This window comes from Mytilus galloprovincialis, chromosome 3 (assembly GCF_965363235.1).
Source record: "Mytilus galloprovincialis chromosome 3, xbMytGall1.hap1.1, whole genome shotgun sequence".
NCBI classification, from domain to species: domain Eukaryota; kingdom Metazoa; phylum Mollusca; class Bivalvia; order Mytilida; family Mytilidae; genus Mytilus; species Mytilus galloprovincialis.
Window position 1 is genome coordinate 33,398,032 of NC_134840.1, and position 16,599 is coordinate 33,414,630.

A 16,599-nucleotide genomic window follows, 5' to 3' on the forward strand; every position below is an offset into this window, starting at 1 on the left:
AGTGTTACATAGAAAAGATTCCAATCTGACTTATCAATCATTTGACATTTCAAAAAAAGAATATTGAGGCAAAACAAATGTAATTATTTATGTTATTGAATAATTAAACGCTTAATTAAAAAAAGTGTTATCGCACAGAAGCACATTTTCTTAAAAGCGATCCATACCAAATATGTGCACACGATTAACAATTGTTTATCCTTTAGAATTACAATAAAAAGTATTCAATTCTTATATTTAGTTTTTTATGCTGTCATCATGGCATTACAAGTTTAGCTTTTTGTATAGTTTTAATTGTTATCAATTTTAGCTATGTGTATCTGGAAAACGGAGGATGGATGCTTCGAACGGAGTGCATTCGTCTTTTCTAGAAGCCGAATCGAGGTATAAATCAACGGATTATTTCTTTATCCCCTCTTCGTATATTCTGTAAGAATAAGTATGAATTTAATTTGATTAGGTTTGATTTTGAATCCATGAAATAATATTGTCATTCTAGTGTTATATTAAACATTGTCTTAAAAGCGCGAGGTTTGGATAGCCACAAAGCATGTTCAATCCACCATTTTTTCTTAAAAAGTCCTGTATCAAGTCCGGAAAATGTGAATTGTTATCTTACAGTTCGTTTCAGTGTGTGTTGCATTGTTGTTTTTTGTTGTACTTCATTGTTTCTGTTGTTTCTCTTTGTTTTAGTTTGAAACCCCTGCTGAAATCGCGGTCTTCTTTAGACATGAAGAATGTGTTTAGTTCTGTAACCACTGGGTGTTTTTATACTGTGAAAACTATGAAGAACATTTCTAATTCTTTCAAACAAAAAAGGGACCTGATACTTCTCTTAGCGTTAAGCTTTTTGCTGAAATAATACTTGCAATAGAAATATCAGACCTTCGCTTATTTCCTATATGTTCTTTAGCTGATACTCGGGTTTCCACTTTAAAAATACCACATTTTAAAGCTGAACTTTTATAAATTTTTGTCGACAAAAGCAAAACGGAATGTTTTGGTAAAGACAGCCATGTTAAGAAATCAACGCTTAATACTTGTGTTTTTCAACTTTAGATGTACTAATATAAATATGACATGTGATATGTATATATTTAGATCAATCTCAAGATTGAAGTCATAATTAATTTGTAATAAGAAAGAAAAAAAAATTGTTCGTTGTACACAAGATGGAACAAACGAAAGATAATTTACGACATTTGATTAATTTGGCTGTAGTGAAACTTATTTCGGTACACACATTTAAGCACTAGCGGGGCTACAGCTGCCAATCATAATAACACACTTGATTGAAGGTTGAAAATTCACGGTGGCTGCAAATCAGATGGAATTAACAATGAAGTTGTTTTAGAAAATGTTTCATAATCGTTTACGTATATACAAATTTTAGTCCTAGTATCTATGATGAGTTTAATTACCAGTTTTTGAGAATTTGGAATAGAATAAAGTTGAGTCTGGCTTTTTTTGTTCGACTAGGTGGTCAGTGCGCCATCTAGTTCCAAAACATTGCGGTTGTTTCATTGTATATAGTAAGAAATGTTTACATAATTGCATGTTCTCAATGATTTCACATGGTTTCAAAACACCTGGATCATTGTAGCATATATATATATCTTTATGCTTTCAACCGTGTTCAATATTTGTAAAACTCGACTTGCTATTCATTTTAGCTTATTTAAGTTACAGACAATCTATTATAGAGAAAAGAAGAATAACAAAATTACCGAACTGCGTGTACAATCTTACCTTGTTTGTTCTTTGTACTAAAGTTTTCAGATTTTTGTAAAAAAAAATCTAAATATTGGCAAAAATCCTCATTAAATGGCAATAACTCCAATAAAGGGATGTCAGACAATATCAACTATCTGAATTGTTTTTAGATCTTGCTTAACTGTTTTTTTTTCAGATATAAAATATACACAGACAAAAATTGTGATTGAAGGGCAAGGTGAACTAAAGAGGGACATTAGCTGACATGAGTTTTTCTTGTTTCAAACAATTATTACAATTGAATTTCACATGCTATATCGCTATTAGCTGTCAGTTTTGGTTCAATTTTAGCTGGAAATCATCGTGTATGTGTTATTAGCTTGTAAATCAATAATTCAACTCATTTGAAGCCGTGTCATAGAAACTTCAATTTAACCTTTTAACTTGGGACGGGGTACGCATTTGCTAGGTATCTTCAGTTATTTAAAAGAAAAGAATGACAATAATGAAAAGTGAAATGAGGCAGCCACCGAGAAGATCCATGTCGTTGGATTGTTCTGCTCACAAAACAATATTTCAGTACGAACGACGATTCGCGTATTTTCTAATCTTTAACATGAAATCAAACGGACCTTGAAAAATCGTCCTTGTTTAATTACATGTGCTTGTCTGTGTATCTATATTTATATTCATTTTTTCTTAAGGTCAAACGACCTGCGGAATTCGTCGGAGATCATTTCGATGGTTAATAAGATTGCATCTATTCTAAAGAAGACATGAAACGTGATACTTTATAACGCATTGTAAATTGTTTCTTTTTGTAATTTGAAAAGACGATGTAAGTTAAAAATAGAGTTTGACAGCAATGTCCTCTTTATGATTTAGTGGAAACCAGTTGTTGCACTCACTTGAAATGTAAGATATGTTAATTGTAAAGACAGTCGCGTTCTCTCTGTTTTGAGTGTCACATTGACAAATTAGCAATTAATTCATGTTACTAAACAACTTTACTAGGATAAATATATCTACTAGGATATTTCTAATTTTCAGTTTTAGTTTAAGAAAAAAACAATTCTTATACAACATACTCACATCCATCTCACAAATGGAGAAACATTGCATTCATTGATTAGGAAATCAACCACACTTTCGATACCGTTAACCGCCGCTGCATGCAAGGCGGTTCGACCTTCTGAGTTTGAAAGGTCCATGTCCACACCGAATTGATGTAATCTAAAAATTGAAGAAATAAGAACCATGATAGTATATCATAAAAAATTTTATTATCATAGTTAACGCCAATCTGATAAGGATATGTATCATAAACTGGTCCGTTCTTGAAATATAGTAGAAATAAAGAGATCCAATAAAAAGAGCAGTATTGTACACTAACAGTTTTGATGATATATACTATATATAACGTTGTTAAATTTTCACAAGTTATTAGTCCTTTTTAACAATTTTGTTAGAATCCTAAACATAATAGAAAGAAAAGAGTACATCATCTATTATTTATTGATTGATCACTGTCATTATTTCATATCTACAGATTCAACTTCACACATAAACCTAATACTAAGTTTTAATACGGACAATACTATTTTGAACTATGTTCATATACACAGCCAGAAGTTTTAAATCATGTGAGAGTATAGAGGTATATTCACAGTCAGTATTTTTCATATGAAATTTTATGACTCTTTGTATAACATATAATGTCACCCATCGACTATGTAATATTTATCTGGTATTTGCAATAAACAAGATTATCTATTACTATTACATCTTGAAAGATAACTCTTTTTCACACCATGTAATACATTAAAACGACCAACATGTGAAATCGAACAGCCATTTGAATTCTCGGATTTTTATTAGTGTTAATCCTTTTATATCGTATATTAAAGAAGATGTCGACTCATTCTATCACCCAATTTCAGGCAACTGATAAGGCACGAAACCTGGTATTTAGTATCCATCTCTCTCTTATTTACAAGAACGATTGATTGATTGATTGATTGGTGACTGTCCGACGCTGCATCAGCACAAAAAGGCTATATAACGGCAATAGTGACAAGAACGACCATATCACCATTTGGTTAGCACCGGAACAGTGAAGGTGGCAATAATTGGAAGCTGTCGAAGATAATTATAAATCTCTGGCACCTATAACCTAAGAGGGCAATTTCTATATCATAATAAAGAACACTTTCCAGCTTTAATAAGAAGAAAGTAAAATCACAAAAATACTGAATTCCGAGGAAAATTCAAGTTGCAAAATTAAATAACAAATCACATCAAACGAATGGACAGCAACTATCATATTCATAAGAAGGCACGTGCTTGCAAGTGCTTCGGTTGTTGTGCCCATGATGAGGAATGTAAAACTGAAATTTTATATTAAAAAAATCAAGCTTTCCTGTTATATTCGAACAAGCCAAGAACGATCGGAAGTCAGCCTAAATTCAGATAATTCCTGGAGCCAACAATCCTTAGTATTTTGAAAAAAAAATAACTAATGTGACTCAGCAGCCAAAAAAAATGTGTAAAATCAACAAGGACGTCACAAAAAGAGTTTTTGTCGTTTATAGTGCATACTGGAAAGGTATATCGATTTGTATAACATACACTGTGTGTTGAATAGTTCGAATCATTGTTTGAATCCTTTCATGAGATCTTAATTTCATCTCCGTGCTAGTGTGTATGTTATCAACTTTACATATGATTTTGAATATTAAACTACATGTATATTTAGGTGACAGACGACCAATTAAATAAACTCATCATAGATACCAGGACCAAATTTTGTATATACGCCAGAAGCGCGTTTCGTCTACAAAAGATTCACCAGTGACGCTAGAATCCTAACAAGTTCAAAAGGCCAAATAAAGTACGAAGTTGAAGAGCATTACGGACCAAAATTCCTAAAAGTTTTGCCAAATACAGCTAAGGTAATCTATGCCTGAGGTAGAAAAGCCTTAGATTTTCAAAAATTAAAAGGACCAAATTTTGTATAAAAGTCCTTATCTGTTCAAGCAAATTTTGCAATTTTTACAGCGTTCTAAATATTTTACCTTAAGTTTTACTTCATAGAAACCATGTATATCCTGAAAGAGGGACGAAAGATACCAGAGGGACAGTGACACTCATAAATAGAAAATAAACTGACAACGCCATGGCTAAAAATGAAAACGACAAACAGACAAACAATAGTACACATGACACATTATAGAAAACTAAATAATAAGCAACACGAACCCCATCAAAACTGGGGGTGATCTCAGGTGCTCCGGAAGGGTTAGCAGATTATCTCCACATGTGGCACCCGCCGTGTTGCTAATGTTTAAACAAATCCGGTAAATAGTCTAATTCGGTAGGTCACATTCATGAAAGGGAATAGGATTGTAGTTACAACGTTAGAACCATATCCGATATCATCTATAAAACGGTTATTTCATAACGGCCAACCAACTCGTGATGGCGTCCGTAAAATTTACGAAAGGATGATTTCAACTTCATCATTTGGAACTCTTGATTTAATAGATTCCTTGTGAGCAGCAACCCTCTATTAAGGAAATCATGATAGGAAATACAAGCATGGGAATATCGTATCAATTGGGAGATATGTACCCCGTATGCAGGTGCTGCTGGAATATTGCTACTTAAAAATTGATAATTCACAATTGAAAAGCTGAAATCATCTCTTTTGTCGTAAAGGTTTGTTTTCAACCAACCCTCATTGTTAATTTCTATATGTAAGTCAAGATATGAGGCCGACTTAAATGTATCTGTTATATCCTTTATCTCTAGCTCGATTGGAAAGATGCGATCAACATATTCACAAAATTTTGAATTATTTAGTGAGAGAACATCATCTCTATAGCGGAAAGTAAAGTTAAATGATATTGCTTACTTCTTATCTTTCTTCCTAAGAAGTTCATGTATGAAGTCAGCCTCATAATAATAAAGAAACAAGTCGGCAAGAAGATGGCACAATTGCTTCCCATTAGAATACCGACAGTCTATTGAAAAACACGACCTCCGAACGTAACAAGAATGTTGTCAATAAAGAAATTAAGCATCTTGATAATGTCAGATTCAGAGAATTGTTTGTTTGAATCAGAGTGATCCTTTACAAAGTAGGATTTATCCCTCCCTAAGACAAGGTACATGTATCTACGTTGGTCATTCCTTTTAATGGAACAAAGCAATACCAACTCTTTCAATTTGTCTTTTAGTTTGGAATGTGGAATACTTGCGTAAAGTGTAGAAAAGTCAAATGTTTTAATACTATTGCAAGATGAAAGAGAGTATGTACTCTAAAATATCTTTAGATTTTTTCAGTATCCACATCTGATTCACGCCATCTCTAGAATAGGCAGTTTCACAATAACTTTGAAGCCCGGCTTTGATTGCTGATAAAATAGATGTTAATAAGTTAGAAAGAGGTTTCGTGGAGCACTTGGAAGACCCAGCAATATACCGTTGTTTGTAAGGACACTTATGTAGTTTAAGTATCCAATACAGTGATGGAAGATCAAGTTCTTCATCTTTGGTGAAATTCCTAAGGTACATAGAACCGACCTATGATTATCCAGGATTTGCTCTTTGGTAAGTGTCGTCAGCGTTTATGTTGAGTTTTCAAGTGAATTGTCAATACCAAATTCGTTTATGTTAACACATAACATGGGTAGCATGTCTTTGTTCTTACTGTGCTATAATCAATAATGCACAGCGAAGGTGTGCATTAACTACCTCAGATATACTGCACTGTTCAAATCTATTTTTACCTATAGGCGCGGTTGCTTGATTTTGAAAGGGGCGTTATCAGTCTATAAAATTAAAATTAAATCTCACAGAGTGTAGCGAGACAAAAACACCAAACAATAGTGACGATTTTATGCTTAAACATGATACTGTGTCCAATCTAAGGGTGAACTACCAATCCGCCCCAAATCCCGAATCTGTATTCTGCCTTGAAATTACGACAAAGTTGAACTTTGCACAAACATCATAGTTTCAAAATAGGAAAAAAGAAAGGTCTCTCATTCCGTTTTTGTATCTAAATCGTACGATGTATCTAAGCTGAGACATAAATATTTTTATTATATTTTGTGTACAACGTAAATCTTAAATCAGTGTTTTAAAGTCAGGAAGATGGCCAAAACATTTTTTGCAAATTTCTGCCCAAAAAAAAGAAATGAATCTAAGAATATCCGAGTAACAGAAATCTGATTTGGATTAGTTTTAGACTCAATGGAATTTATATATCTATTCCTATAAAGTGACTTTTTTTTGATCGAATTTAATGAGGATCATATTTAAGTTTGTTTCAAAACAGGGGGGATTAGCTGGAGTTCAATCAGACTTCATTTAGATGGACGTGTTTTAAAAATTGATATAGTAGATAAAAAGAAATTGGAGGGAGGGGGGGGGGTGGTAAACGATTGGAAAGAGAAACGTATTTTCTATTTATTCAACATTTTAAATTTAGGTAATATAACATCTTCCTTCGACCTCGGTTCATCTTTCTGCAAGCATAACATTGAGGGAAAGAAATTCAAAAGCAATTAATCTAATCTCAATAACCCTTTCAGTTATGTTATTTTTCATACACCGATTTGAAAGTACACATTTTTTTAAAGTCTTAATCGTCACTTAGTCTAATTAAATAAAAAAATTGGGAAACGATAAAAAACCTACTTTTAAAGTCTAAATATAAAAAAGTCATCAATTCATAACTTATCAAAGTAGTATTTCCCCCTTACTTTACCCTACAAGAAACTTTCCTATGATCCGTAGATTGCGGAATGTCGTCCACATTTCTAAAACGTTCACGTACATTGATTGCGTCATGTGTTAAAACAGTTATTGGCAAATCAAATCGGTATATAGGATTTAAATTACACGGCTCGTGTGACCCTTCAACACTCCTAAGTCGTTCGGGTTAACTAGGGTCACACGAGCCGTGCATATTAAATCCTAAATACCGACTTGCTTGGTCAATAACTATCAAGCAGTTAATGTAATGAGTTTTACACACAAAACCAATGTTGTTTGGGGATTTATCTGCGGGGACAACAACATATTTGTCATGGAGGTAGGATAAGTGTTTTGCAACATTTGGGTCTTTAAAGATTGACGCAGCATGGACATTGAGAGACCCATTCATTTTCTAAATTCTGATTTGTATCAACGACCTCACTGCCTAAATTCATTTGAAAAGAGTGTTTACGTCTTCCTTCTCGCGCTTAGCCCATTGCCTGGCATAATCCTCGACTGAATCCATCAAAATTTTGAAGTTGTATTTCCAATTGATGGATTAAGGCACACGATATTTCGGACCTTTCGTAACACATTTCGCAGAGAAGGGTTATTGACAATGTTTAGGTCATCCGTAATAACGTGGCCAGCCGGATTATATGTGAATTCGGATCTAGCACAAATACAATGGGGAAGTTTAGACTTGAAGTCGTCAATATTGAGATCCTGCAAAACCTGTCTGTAATTGAAAATTTTAGTTGCGATAGGTTTGGCATAGGTATACGAAATAATTGGTACAGACTGATCTTTGAAATAAGGAGGTATTTTCTATTGAACTAATCTATGATGACGGATATTGCCTAAGTTGACGCCATCGAGACCTTTGTTGGCAAATGAAAGATTAAGGAAAGATCTTTTCTCTTTTTCATCTTTTCCAATGCGAACTGGTTTGAAAAGTCTGTGACTTGCAATATCCGTAATGATAGGTGTAAGTTTGTATTGGTTTGAATGAGGGTTTGTAACGGTGGTTTCCAAACATTTATTGAACAGAGAATGAAGTTTTGAAAGGGGTAATGAATAAAGTTTCGTGCGAAGGTGATGAATATCCAACGGCTTTTGTATAAATGGCAGCAAGTCATTAATAGAGACATCATGGAAAGTAGGTGATGTATAATGACGACGACCATGATTGCGTCTACGCCGAGGAGTAGAGTTGAAAATATTCACCACATTCACCGAGCTACAAGATGGACTAGATAGAATACATATACCATCAATTTTGTCATTGCAACCATATGGTGTCGTAGTTCCCAATTGTCTAATCCAGTAGCCCTCTTTTTCTGTACCGGGAGGCGTTGCAAGATGAGGATTGTTAGTGTTGTGGTATATTTTTGCGAACTGTCATAGAAACGATGGAATGATCAGGCTGATTTAAATGCTGGTAAATAATGTCGTTTGCATTGAGGTTAATGTCTGATCTGGGACAATATCCCTAATGCGCCTTGAAATGAGGAACTCAAAAGTCACGTGTAAACAAAAAATCTCTGTGTAGTGATATTTGACACATTTCTATGATAAACAAATGACTAAGCTGAACCATTTGTGTTAATTTAGAAAGTAAGGGAACACAGAATAAATGTGTAAAAACTATGGACCAATAAAATGTGTTCAAAGTATTAAATTTTTATAGAACTTATTGTGTCAAAAATGGGATTTTTTACCATGAGGAGCCACATCGCAAAAGGATACTCGGGGTTTTCTAATTTACCGAAAAATGAATCACACTTCGTACCCCGAAAATTTAACCACATATGTAAAAATGTCTCAGCTTCGAAACAAGCCATCATACATATACAAGTTTATGATATGGCCTGAGCAACAGAAGAAAACGTTACCATTACCGCCTATGTACAAACAATTGCGCATATTGCCCCATCTTCTAACAAAAAATCCAGAGATATCTTAAGATGACTTCACCTTGTACACCACAGAAAATAGTGAAAATGATGGTTAGTATTTTTTATTTATACCTAGTTATCATAAACAGTTTAAGATAAATATTCTTGATAAAGATCAGCCAAAAGGCAATGAAATTTTCGCTTTTAAAATGCATTACTGGCACGGGGCTGAACACTTTTTTTAGGCACAATCATAACTTTGTTTAGCCCCGAGAGATCCGAAAGGAATTGTTTATTTATTGAAAAAGGCTGCAAGAAATAACTTACATGTAATATTATTAAATCGTAAGTAAACATGACACAATATAGTCTTGGTTATGTAATTATCACTCTGGTCTACAGGAATAACTGACAATCAAGGGAGATAACACACTTCACACGAGTAAAGTGAGATACGTCATCATCACATGTGCTTTTATCCAATGATTTGACCCTGGTCAGTAGATATCATATGCAAATAAACAGAAAACAAACATGTACATGTATCAAGAAAATCATGAATTACTATTTTTAATACACACGAGCAAAACACTAGATATTGACATTTCTCAGTGAAAAGGGGGAGGGTCAAACCTTCTTGAAAACAATATTGCTATTCAACTATTAAGCTAGTTAGCTACTACTCATTGCATCTAATATAAACGGTCTGAGTGAAGGTGGCTAAGCAACAAGGAAAAGCTTTTTTCTTTCTTTACGATAAAACTTTCAAAAGTTAGATTTTTCTCTCTCAAAAATACTTATGTATTTAAAATAAATGATAACACAGCTTGAGTAAATTTTTTTGTCTTATTTCAGTTCCAGACATATCATTACTTTTTTACATGAGATGGCAAAGGTTTTAAAAAGTCCTGAATAACTGGTAAGCATTTTGTTTTATTAGGCAAGCTCTAAATTATTTATTTATGGTATTTGTGCAATTGAAATTACAGTCGGTATGTTAGAAATATGCTAATATGAAAACTGTTGCTATGGTCTTGATATTAAATGAAAAGGCTTGGTTACTGATCTTTTCGACTCGATATTTCGAGTTGAATCTTGCGGCAACTGTTTCCCATGTAACACTGCAAACTATATTTAGCACTATTTTGATCTGTCGTTATTTAATGACGCCATAATACATGTGATGTCACAATGTTTCCTTTAATACCTCATGTGGATTTCTCACTGATAAAAGTTTTTACTGAAATACATGTAAAAAGCCTTTTTTTTTTCTCAAAAAGAATTATGTGAAAGGACAAGTTTTGAAAATTTGCACTTCATTGCACTCTAATTACATGATAAGAATGAATTTCTCAGTAGTTTCGAGTGGTTTCCACAGTATTAGGTACCAGATGTCCACTAGTAAATATAATTATTTTGGTGGTTTTTTTTTTTTATAAAATCTACATTTTTGCATAATTTCTGTGTCAAAATGCACTTTTAGACACAAGAAAATGTTATGGAATGCTTTTAACAGGGTCTGTGTATTGTAATTTAAGGTTATCATCAGAAGTTTTGTCCTTGTTTTGAATAGTGAAGGTATACTGGAAGAAATTAATTATACATACACATTGTATTAAAAATAAATGAATATAGCGATAAAAGTGTCATTGCCATAAAGTGCTGAAACGACTTTATTTTTTTTCAGAAATGGACAAAAAAACACAGATTTATTCAGAATGTCATACCGATGAAGATCACCTAAAATATTTGGTCAAATCAGAACTATGGATTTCAATATGGGACAATATCCCTAATGCGCCTTGAAATGAGGAACTCAAAAGTCACGTGTAAACAAAAAATCTCTGTGTAGTGATATTTGACACTTTTCTATGATAAACAAATGACTAAGCTGAACCATTTGTGTTAATTTAGAAAGTAAGGGAACACAGAATAAATGTGTAAAAACTATGGAGCCATTAAATGTGTTCAAAGTATTAAATTTTTGTAGAACTTATTGTGTCAAAAATGGGATTTTTTACCATGAGGAGCCACATCGCAAAAGGATACTCGGGGTTTGCTAATTTACGGAAAAATGAATCACACTTCGTACCCCGAAAATTTAACCACATATGTAAAAATGTCTCAGCTTCGAAACAAGCCATCATACATATACTTATACAAGTTTATGATTTGGCCTGAGCAACAGAAGAAAACGTTACCATTACCGCCTATGTAGAAACAAATGCGCATATTGCCCCATCTATGACAGCATATACGTTTGTTTAACCTTGCTTTCGTTTCACCGACGTATACCAATCCTAAAAGGTTACACGAAGACGAAATTTATCGATTTACAATTCAGATCATCGTAACTTCTTGTAAAATATGACTTCTTACTTAAATTGCTAGTGAATCAAGCATCTGTTATTAAAATTTCACAAGTTTTGCAGCCTCGGGTTTCACATTTCGAAACGCGACAGTGTTGTTCAAAGTCAAAATCGAAAATATCTTTTAGGAGAACGGAGCATGGCTGTATATATGTGTAATATTGCTATTGTCACTAGTATGATGATCTGAATGAGTCATACTAGAAACAGACCCATTCGCTCCTTCAGTACCTTTATTTAAACACTTAAAATGGATGACAGTTGAACAGAGACTAAAAGATCATAAGTTAGTGATGACATTTAAGTGCATTAAATGTGATGCCCCATCATATCTTACTAACAAGTTTCATTACGTTTCAGACAGAAAACCATACCACTTGAAAAATGCTATTCAAGGAAACCTCAAACTCCCTAAACCAAAAACAGAATTGTTCAAAAAATCTTTTATGTATTCTGGACCATTCTTGTGGAATAATTTGCCAATACCGTTAAGAAATATTACAAATGTTAATTCTTTCAAATACAAAATAACAGATCATTTAATGAAATCAACCTAGCTGTATCAATAATATTAAAAACTGATCATGTCATCATGTTTATTTTTTCATCACATTTTATCAAGTTGTATTGCACATTATTATCATACTTGACTTTTTATACTGATGTATGCAATGTATATGTTTGCATTTCGTTTGATTTCTCGTGATGAGGGCCTCAGGGAAGATTAGTTATATAGCTAACTGTGTAACCCTCTTAAAATAAAGTATTGTTGTTGTTCCAATTTTTAACATACCTTTAAAATCAAATAGAGGTACCACCAAAATTGACCCCTGGTTTTCTAGAAATCTTAAATTAGTATACTATGGAGTGCACTTATTCCCAATGTAAAATGCAAACTCAAAGACAAGTACATTTTGGCTGAAAATGGTCTTAATATGTTTCTCTTTCACAAAAAGCTTCATTTCTGGCAATTTGTTGGTTAGTTTAAGTAAATAATAACATCGAATGCACTATTTTTTGTCCGAGTAGGCTTACATTCTAATTTGAAGGGAGTAATCGGTGGTCTGACCTCTATTTACATGCGTACTATACATAAGGATAAACAATCTCAGCTAAGATATACGCATTGCATTTAATAGAGTGAAATTACCTCCGTAGAGTGTGGATTTCTCCATTTTTCGCTGCATGTATTATTTCTGTAGCACATTTTTCTCTGAAATGTTCCTGCAATATAAATCACTTTATATCAGAAACTAAACTCTAGTAGTCAGAATTGATTTATATTAAGCAATTGATAAATAATTTTGCCTATATAAAAGAGGGACGAAAAATACCTAAGGGACAGTCAAACTCATAAATCTAAAACAAACTGACAAAGCCATGGCTAAAAATGAAAAAGACAAACAGACAAACAATAGTACACATGACACAACATAGAAAACTAAAGAATAAACAACACGAACCCCACCAAAAACTAGGGGTGATCTCAGGTGCTCCGGAAGGGTAAGTATATCCTGCTCCACATGTGGCACCCGTCGTGTAGCTTATGTGATGTGATAACAAATCCGGTAAATAGTCTAATTCGGTAGGTCACATTCATGAAAGGGAAGGGGATTGTAGTTACGACGTAAGGAACATATCCGATATCATTTGTGAAACGGTTATTCCATAACGGTCAACCAACTCGTGTGATTGCGTCTGTAAAATTTACGAAGGAATGATCTCAACTTCACCATTTGGAACTCTTGGTTTAATAGCTTCCTTGTAAGCAGCAACCCTCTATCAAGAAAATCATGATAGGAAATGCAAGCACGGGAATATCGTATCAATTGGGAGATATGTACCCCGTATGCAGGTGCTGCTGGAATGATGCTACGTAGAAATGGAAAGTTCACAATTGGAAAGCTGAAATCATCTCTTTTGTCGTAAAGTTTTCTTTTCAACCGACCCTCATTGTCAATTTCTAGATGTAAGTCAAGATACGAGGCCGACTTAACTGTATCTGTAGTATCCTTTATCTCTAGTTCGATGGGATAGATGCGTTCCATATAGTCACCAAATTTTGAATTATTTAGTGATGGAACACCATCTATATAGAGGAAAGTAGAATTAAATGATATTGCTAACTTCTTATCTTTCTTCCTAAGAAGTTCCTGCATGAAGTCAGCCTCATAATAATAAAGAAACAAGTCGTCAAGTAGAGGGGCACATATTGTTCCCATTGGAATGCCGACCGTATGTTGAAAAACACGTCCTCCAAACGTAACAAATATGTTGTCAATCAAGAAATCAAGCATCTTGATAATATCAGTTTCAGATAATATTTTGTTTTAATCAGAGTAATCCTTTACAAAGTAGAATTTATTCCTCCCTAAGACAAAATACTTGTATCTACGTTGACCATTCTTTTTTTATGAAGCAAAGCAATACCAACTTGGAAGACCCAGCAATATACCGTTGTTTGTAAGGACACTTATGTAGTTTAGGTATCCAATCAAATGATGGAAGATCCAGTTCTTCATCTTTGGTTGGAATTCCAAAGGAACATAGAACAGACCATGATTATCCAGGATTTCCTCTTTGGTAAGTGTCGTAAGGGTATATGTTGAGTTTCAAAGTGAATTGTCATAACCTAATTCGTTTATCAAGCAGTTAATGTAATGAGTTTTACACACAAAAACGATGTTGCTTGGGGCTTTATCTGCGGGGACAACAACATATTTGTCATGGAGGTAGGGTCTTTAAAGATTGACGTAGCATGGGCATTGATAGACCTATTCAGTTTCTTAATTCTGATTTGTATCAACGACCTCACTGCCTTAACCCATTCGGAAAGAGTGTTTACGTCTTCCTTCTCGTGCTTAGCCCATTGCTGGCATAATCCTCGGCTGTATAAGTATCTAAAAATAATAATTTTATAAAACTTTTATTCAGGCAGGTTTTATGAAATATGAAAACAATAATGTGTCCAAAGTACACGGATGCCCCACTCGCACTATCCTTTTCCATGTTCCATGGACCGTGAAATTGGGTAATAATCTAATTTGGTATTAAAATGAGAAAGATTATACTATAGGGAACATATGTACTACGTTTCAAGTTGATTGGACTTCAATTTTATCAAAAACTACCTTGACCAAAAACTTTAACCTGAAACTCCAACTTTCATTTTTTCTATGTTTAGTGGACCGTGAAATTGGGGTCAAAAGTCTAATTTGGCTTCAAAATTAAAAAGATTATATCATACGCAACAAGTTTACTAAGTTTCAAGTTGATTGGACTTAAGCTTCACCAAAAACTACCTTGACCAAAAACTTTAACCTGAAACTCCAACTTTCATTTTTTCTATGTTTAGTGGACCGTGAAATTGGGGTCAAAAGTCTAATTTGGCTTCAAAATTAAAAAGATTATATCATAAGCAACAAGTTTACTAAGTTTCAAGTTGATTGGACTTAAGCTTCACCAAAAACTACCTTGACAAAAAACTTTAACCCGAAACTCCCACTTTCATTTTCTATGTTCAGTGGACCGTGAAATTGGGGTCAAAAGTCTAATTTGGCTTTAAAATTAGAAAGATCATATCATAAGCAACAAGTCTACTAAGTTTCAAGTTGATTGGACTTCAGCTTCATCAAAAACTACCTTGACCAAAAACTTTAACCTGAACGGACGCACAGACGAACGGACGCACAGACGGACGAACGGACGCACAGACAAACGGAGGCACAGACCAGAAAACATAATGCCCCTCTACTATCGTAGGTGGGGCATAAAAACATTTTAAACATTGCAGTCAATAAATTGCGTTTTTCAATATTTTTCATGTTAAATTTTCTTGATCTCACCGTTTTTGTTTTCTTTGTTTTATATTTTGCTAAAGCTAAAAGGGATATAACTTCGCTATGGTCCATGTTTTCGGCGTACATTTGGTGCCATTCTGCATCTTCACGTGCTGTGCGATTCCATCTGAAGAAACATTTTTATTACATCATACATTGGTACCAACAATGTTTATCAGAATATAAACATCATTCACTGGGGTAAAGCTGATGACCGTAACTGCATTCACGGTCATCCCAAGATGTCGGATGAAAAATTAGGTCAGTTTCTGTATTGTCTGTTTAAGTGTTTCTATATCATTTTCTTTACAAATCATACATTGAAACGATGTAAATTTATAAAAGAATCACTCGAAAATCACTAATTACTTCCGAGAAATGTGCATGAAACGGGAAATTCGATTTGAAAAAATCGTTAAGATGACCGTAAATCATAATCAAAATATTTTCAAGATGACCGTAACATAAAACAAGGATGACCGTGATTGGTAAAAAGATGACCGTAACTTGTAAAGGATGACCGTAATTTGTAAAGACTGACTGTAATTTATATAGGACGACCGTAACTTTTATAGGATGACCATCAATTCTAAGAAACATCCGTATTGTATTCAAAGCTTTTTTGTTGAGTTTGTCGATCTTAATAGGGGGACGGTTAGCGGATATAAATATGTTTCATCAATTTCTTTTTTTAAACTATAATATAATTGGCCATATTTAGGATTTATAACAATGATAGTAAATTGCATATTTCTCATAAACAATGAAATATTTATTGATATCGACGTTAAAATTTTAACACAAATTGACAGCGATACGACGAAAATTTGAAGAAACATGAATGTGTCCCTAGTACACGGATGCCTCATCTACACTATCATTTTCTATGGTTAGTGGACTATGAAAATGGGATAAAACTGTAATTTGGCATTAGAATTAAAAAGATCATACTATAGGGAAAATGTGTACTAAGTTTCAATTTTATTCAACTTGAAGCTGGACAAACAAACAGACGAA

At 33.6% G+C, this 16,599-nt stretch overlaps 1 long non-coding RNA gene across 1 annotated transcript; it reads right to left on the bottom strand.

The window, feature by feature from the left end:
• Nucleotides 1-2,844: 2,844 nt before the first annotated feature.
• LOC143066385 (uncharacterized) lies at nucleotides 2,845-15,682 on the bottom strand. Its single transcript, XR_012975589.1, has 3 exons — nucleotides 15,589-15,682; nucleotides 12,894-12,967; nucleotides 2,845-2,946 (listed from the first exon to the last, which is right to left on the bottom strand). It is a non-coding gene; the product is annotated as an uncharacterized LOC143066385 (long non-coding RNA).
• Nucleotides 15,683-16,599: the final 917 nt, after the last annotated feature.